This window comes from Physeter macrocephalus, chromosome 18 (assembly GCF_002837175.3).
Source record: "Physeter macrocephalus isolate SW-GA chromosome 18, ASM283717v5, whole genome shotgun sequence".
Taxonomy (NCBI): Eukaryota; Metazoa; Chordata; class Mammalia; order Artiodactyla; family Physeteridae; genus Physeter; species Physeter macrocephalus.
The window spans coordinates 87,057,775-87,064,688 of NC_041231.1; the positions used below are offsets into that span (position 1 = coordinate 87,057,775).

Below are 6,914 nucleotides of genomic sequence, written 5' to 3' on the forward strand. Positions count from 1 at the left end.
TGATATCGGGGAATTTCAGACAGATCTTGCCTGCTTTCCCCCAAGGCTCTAAAAACTGAAGTCTGGAATATCTGGGCTTCAATCGGTGCGAAAGATAGTGCAGAGCAGTGGGCGTGGCTGTAACTAAAATCAAGTGGCCCAGTAGTTCTCACCCCAACCTCCGCATCTTGGCAAATGGGCAAGCTGTTTATTCCCCACTCTCGTCAACGTGCAACCTCTGACCCTCGGCTGCTCTGGATTCAAACAAAGCTCTCAGAGGTGATTTAAGGTTCTTGTACTTCCTTTGACAAAGCGAATCGAACGAGATGTTAAAACTATCAGAGAGTGAGGGAATTTGTTTGACCACAGCCCAGAAAATCGAAAAGGGGATGAGGGCAGAGCGTCAAATTTTCTAGAAACCAATCAAAACAAAGCAACAAAAACCTAAAGATTTCAGCCTATATTCTGCTTTAGGACAAGGAGTGAAGAGTTAATAACAGCGGCTCCGTAGCTCAGGGGTTAGAGCACTGGTCTCGTAAACCAGGGGTCGTGAGTTCGAATCTCACTGGGGCCTTAAAGGCGTTCGTTTTCCATCTCGCGCGAGACTTTGACTTTAATTAAGAGATGTATTTCTAAGGGGTGACTTTCGGTTATCCTTGACACCAAAACCTAGAACTAAAAATGGACCTTTACAAATACAAAAGGAATTACATAACAGAAATAAAGCTGCTGTGCCATCTGAATTCTTGATGATACCTGAAATTCAGGTATGAAAACCTCACTCGAAGTGCCACCAATACAATTAATACCAGTATAAGCCAGCTGATAAACTATCAGTAATTTTTATTGGGATTCAATAAATTGCAACGTAGAGTCCTGACTAACTTGGGTGCTATAGGCCTAAAGAGATATTGTAATTATCGATTTTTATCATACTTACCTAATGGACTTTAAGCTCCCCTGAAGGCAGGAGTCATATCTTGTTTGACATTGTATCTCAGAGCCTTGCAGAGTGTGGAACCTAGTGGGTGCTCAGTAACTGTTTGTTGAATTAAGCTGAGCTGAAGAAATGTAACCGGAGTGTGGTGAGTTTGCAAACACCTTAGGAGGCATAAAAGTTACCTGAAAGCCAAGGAACCAAGGTCAGTTCATAGAGAAGAACAAAGAAAGTAACAGTGCCGATGAAGATTCTACCTAAGTAGGAAGCAACTAATCTTCCTGGTCTCAATTTAGAATCTCATTATTGGAATTAGCTGTCTGCAAAAGCAAACCCCTGATCACTTCTGAATGGCTAACATAAAATGCTAAAATCAAGAATCTATATCAAATATTAAAATGATGGAATTTCCATATACCACATTTGTATTAAATAAAAATATAATAATACCCAAAAGTCACAGATACATTCCTCAAAAAGTACTTTGGATTCTTGAAACAATCCAACACACTTTATATTGTACCATGTTTACAAATTTTATTGTAAATTGCTAAAGATGCAGGACAGGCACAGATGATTCGTTTTTATTAAAATCAACCAGAGTAGCTGTCTGTTTCTTGCAACTTAGGACTCTGGTTGTTCCTCAGTCTTCAGAGTTTTTTATGCTTTTCATAGCTTCATGAATACCAATCTCTCTGCTCGAAATATGCCTCTATCCCTTCTTCTAGCTAAGTCTTACTCATCTTTCAGAATTCAACTCATGTATCACTTTACCTTCAATCTAGGTGAGAGGTGTCTTTTCATAGCACCATTTGTACAGCTTTATTATAGCATATATTGAATAATACCTAGTAAATAATTGATGTATTTTTTCTCTTTTTCTTCTAAAGTGACACTTATTGATAGTAGAAACCAAGCCTTGTTTAGAGCTGTATCACCACAGCAAGTTGGCATTCAAATATGTGTGAATACATTTTTAAAAAATGAATGAGTGAATGCTACATTTCCAAACCTGCATGTACTCTGTAGACAGGTGACATTTTCAGGAAATTATTTAGCCTGGTGTTAAAAGGAAATAATATGGCAAATTAAAACCATCTTTGTAATAACTTTACAGTGTTCATGTCTATAATATTTGCAGTTTATCCACTGAACTTCAGGGACCTTGATTTTGGCACACACTGGTAAAAAGCTGTCAATTATGTGGCACCGTATTCAGTAATTTAAAAAACTCAACACATGGTTTCCAGTTCCTCAGGTAAAGAGCTTGGAAGTCTCCGCCCTGTCCTAACAACAATTAAAAAGCTGAACAGATTAAAACCCAACAACTCTTATTGAATCCTTAAGAGAGATGAGAATACAGGGCAAACCCCTACTGGCAAGATTGGAGAGACAAACTGGTGAATACGAGTCACAAACCTACCAAGCAGAGACCCATGACCAGAAACTGCCGGGGCACGAGCCCTGGGAAGAAAACCTGAACTGTAATTTATGAATTTCTGGAGGCTCAATGTGGACAACTCTGAGAGTTAAAAACTCCAGGGGAACTCAGTCACGGGGGGGGCCTAACAATATTGTGAGATTTACCACCAGGAGTTCAACCAAGTTCTCACAGTAAATATTGGAGAAAAATTTTTTCATAGTACTGGCAGAGGAAAAAAAAAAAGAACTATTTTGAAATACACCAGAAGACTCTGTCCATCTATAAAAGGCCTGCTCTTGGGAGAAACTAGTTCACCAGAGCCTAACCTGATGGGGTATTAGCAGAGCCATATTGACTTGGGAGAGGAGAACTACTCTATTTCAGTCAGTTCTAGCCTTCTATATGGGAGAAGGAAAATGCCCAATGCCAGCCCAGTCTAATCATCCTATCCCATCTAGGGTGGGGGGGGAGAAAAAAACAGAAATTTTTTGACGTTCACAGTGCAGATGCATAGACTCACTAAAAGGTCACTGACCTAATCATATGACTATAGAACACTTCCCTGCCCCCAACACCTCGCCACCACATTACTAAAGGTCTATTTACAGCAGTCCCTTTTACTCAGCACATTATGTCTGGCTATCAAGAAAAAATTACAAGGCATACCAGAAGGCAAAAACCAAAAAAAGACACTTGAAAAGACAGAGCAAACATCATAGCGGGGATGTTGGAATGATCAGACCAGGAATGCAAAACAACTATGATTAATATTCTAAGGGGGCTAATGCATAAAGTAAACAGCATGCAAGAACAGAAGAACAATGTAAGCAAAGAGATGGAAATTGAAAGAAAGGAAGAAAGAAAGGGAAAGAGAGAGAGAAACGGAGGGAGGGAGGAAGGAAGGAAGAAGAGAAATGCTAGAGACCAAAAAACACTATAATGGAAATATAGAATGCCTTTGATGGCTGTTAAGTAGACTGCACACAGCTGAGGAAAGAATCTCTTAGCTAGAGGATATATCAGTAGAAACCTCAAAAACTGAAAGAGCAAGGAGAATAAACGCTGAATAAAACAGAACAGAGTATTCAAGGACTGTAGGACAACTACAAAAGGTGTAACATATAAGTGATGGCAATACCAGAAAGAGAAGAGAAAAAGAAACAGAAGAAATGTTTGAAACAATAATGACTGAGACTTTCCCTAAAATTAATGTCAGACACCAAACCACAGGTTGAGGAAGCTCAGAGAACACCAAGAAGAATACATAACAAGGAGACTACAAGTAGGTATATCATTTTTAAACTACAGAAAATCAAAGATAAAGAAAAAGTCCTGAAAGAAGCCAGAGGATAAAACACCTTACCCATAGAGGAACAGAGATAAGAATTACATCCAACTTCTCCTCAGAAACCATGCAAGCAAGAAGAGAGTGACGTGAAATATATAAAGTGTTGAGAGAAAAAAACCCACCAACCCAGAATTCTGTACCCTGCAAAATTATCCTTCAGAAGCAAGCAAGAAAGAGAGACTTTCTGGGTTTCCCTGATGGCGCAGTGGTTAAGAATCCGCCTGCCCGTGCAGGCAACACAGGTTTGAGCCCTGGTCCGGGAAGATCCCACATGCCGCGGAGCAACTAAGCCTGTGTGCCACAACTACTGACTCTGTGCTCTAGAGCCCGCGAGCCACAACTACTGAGCCCACGTGCCACAGCTACTGAAGCCCGCGTGCTTAAAGCCTGTGCTCCACAACAAGAGAAGCCACCACAATGAGAAGCCCGTGCACCACAGTGAAGAGTAGCCTGCGCTCGCCACAACTAGAGAAAGCTTGCATGCAGCAATGAAGACACAATACAGCCAATTAATTTAAAAAAATAAATAAAAAAAGAAAGACTTTCGAAGACCAACAAAAATTTAGGGGATTTGTTGCTAGTAGACTTGCCTTGCAAAAAAATGCTAAAAGAACTTCTTAAGAGAGAAGGAAAAAATATAGGTCAGAAACTCAGGTCTACATAGACAAAGGAAGAGCACTGAAGAAGGAATACGTGAAGGTAAAATAAAACCCTGTATTTTTCTTATTTTTAATTGATCTGCCATATAACAGTTTGTTCAAAATAATAGTGTAAACAAAGTATTTGCCCATGTACGCTTATTTGTATATCATATGCATATGTATATATATTTGCTTATGTATGTTTACATATATGTGACATGAATGACAGCAATGATACAAGGTACAGGAGAGACGAATTGGGATTATTTTGTTATTATAAGGAACTCACACTATTCATGATGCGATATAGTGTTATTTGAAAGTAGACTTGGATTAGCTGCAAATGTATATTGCAAACTCTAGGGCAATCACTAAAAAAAGTAAAAGAAGTATAACTGATATGCTAAGACAAGAGAGAAAATAGAATCATATAAATGCTCAATTAAAACCTCAAAAGTCAGAAAAAGTGTAAGATGACAAACATAGGAAAAAAGAACAAGGGCAACAAATAGAAAGCAATAATGAATTCATAAATATTAATCTAACTATATCAATAATCACTCTGAATATTAATGGTCTAAATACCCCAATTAAAAGATGGAGCTATTATCAAAAAGACAAGAAATTACAAATGTTGGTGAAGATGTGAAAAAAAGTGAACCCTTCTGCACTCTTGGTGGAAAGGTAAATTGGTGTAGTCACTATGGAAAACAGCATGGAGGCTTCTTAAAAAATTAAAAATAGAACTACCATATGATCCAGCAATTTCACTTCTGGTATTTATCTGGAGCTTGAAGGAAATGTCCACTTTGATGAACTAGACCAAGTTGACCCAGAGAAAGGGATCCAGAAAAATAAATACTCCAACCTCTCTGTCTTCTCTCATTCTGGTTCCCTGCTAGTGCTTCCACAAATGAAACTCAAAGCTGAAGTCACAGGGCAGGGGAACCCATGCTGTAGTCCATACAGGCTGGCCTTCCATGGAAGAGTAGGCAGAGATCAGAATGTGTGTGTGTGTGTGTGTGTGTGTGTGTGTGTGTGTGTGTTTTAACATTAACAATTAAAAGCACTTAGCTTTCTATCAACATTTTTCTCCATTATAATGCCTATGTTGTGTTAATGAAAATCAGTTTAATATCCAGTGACATACTGTGAGTCTTGTAAGTTTTCATCTCTTAAGAACAGTAATTTCCTAGATACTGGTTCTTCTTACCTAGATCCAGACTTGGAACACAGCACCATGAGTGCTCTTATGAGGTTTATATAAATCACTTAGAACAGTGTCTGGCCCATGATAAGCTCGATCCAACTGGTGGCTGCTATTGCTATTTAGATGGAATGACCTCTAGAGGTTCAGGCAGATCTCGGTCTCTCTCTAGGACTGTGTGGTGGGAATGTAGGAGGAGATCGTGTGGTGAGATGGTCATTACTAAAGAGTCTATATCTCTTCTCACTGCTCCTCACTTTAAGGTGTATGTAAAGATCCCAATTCAGTAATGCAATAGACACCGAGATGTGGAAACACTTCTGCCCTCACATCCCTTCATGCGTCTGTATGGAGAAATTTGCTCACTGGTCTATTACTCTCTGTCCTGTTTGTTAAGTACTCTGTGGTCAGGAATAGACTATTCCCTTCTTTACACAATTCTCCTTTTCTCTGACAGGAATTATTCCATAAAAGCCAAAAAGCTTCATATCTCGTGTGTATGTGACAGCTGCGATTTCCCCACGCCAAAAACAAGCAAGCAAACAAACACACAAATAAACAAAACTAGCCTTTATAATTATGCCCCAGGCAGGAAACGAGGATACTGGGTGGGCATTAGATCGCAGAGGCAAACTATCTGCAATGAACCTCTAAAGAAGGTCAAAACAGGTGGAGGAGCAGGGTGGGATTAGGGGTGGTGGACACCGCCTTGATTTCTGTAACACGCGCCACAAAGGAGCGGTAACCACTCTGGCTTTTCCCGCAAGAGATGCCAGACCAGCTGGCTGTATGACTTCGAATGCGGTTTTCAGACAGGCTCGAGGAGGATTTGGGGGAACCGGCAGGCGCAGCCTGGAGGTGCTGGACAGCGAGGCGGGTAGTCCCTCCAGGAGCGCGGCGGGTGCTGGGAGACTCGCGGAGCGAGGGCTGGGCTGTCTCGGCTTCTCGGCGTCCTCCATCTGCTAGGAAGCATCACGGACCAGCCAGGCGGTGCGCGGTGATGCTCTGCCTCAGCCAAATAGCCCTTGTCTTCCATGGATATCGTTCCTTTCTTGGGGTCAAGGCGAGGAAGAGCCAGAGTCGGCTCGCTCTTTCTCCTCAGCCTTCTCTCGGGGCTTCTAAAAGGAGCACCTCCGGATCCCGGGGAAATGCTGATTTCCGCTGGCGTAGAGGAAGGATCACATACACGCTTCCGCGAAAAATGAAAGCGCCTCGAACAAAGCGTGTTTTATTCGCCAGGGTAGCCGCGGTGGAGGAGGGTAGGGGTGAAGAGGGTCCCTAGCAGTGCCGCGCGCTCCAGCTCCAGCTTGTCGCGGGGACCGAGCGCTCCCGTCGCTCATGACTCTGTAGAGCGCGCACCGAGAAGGTAAAGAAAGCAT

At 41.3% G+C, this 6,914-nt stretch overlaps 1 non-coding gene across 1 annotated transcript; it reads left to right on the forward strand.

Annotated features, from left to right (window-relative positions):
* The first annotated feature begins 480 nt into the window (after positions 1-480).
* TRNAT-CGU (transfer RNA threonine (anticodon CGU)) lies at positions 481-553 on the forward strand. The gene has a single exon. It is a non-coding gene; the product is annotated as a tRNA-Thr (tRNA).
* Positions 554-6,914: the final 6,361 nt, after the last annotated feature.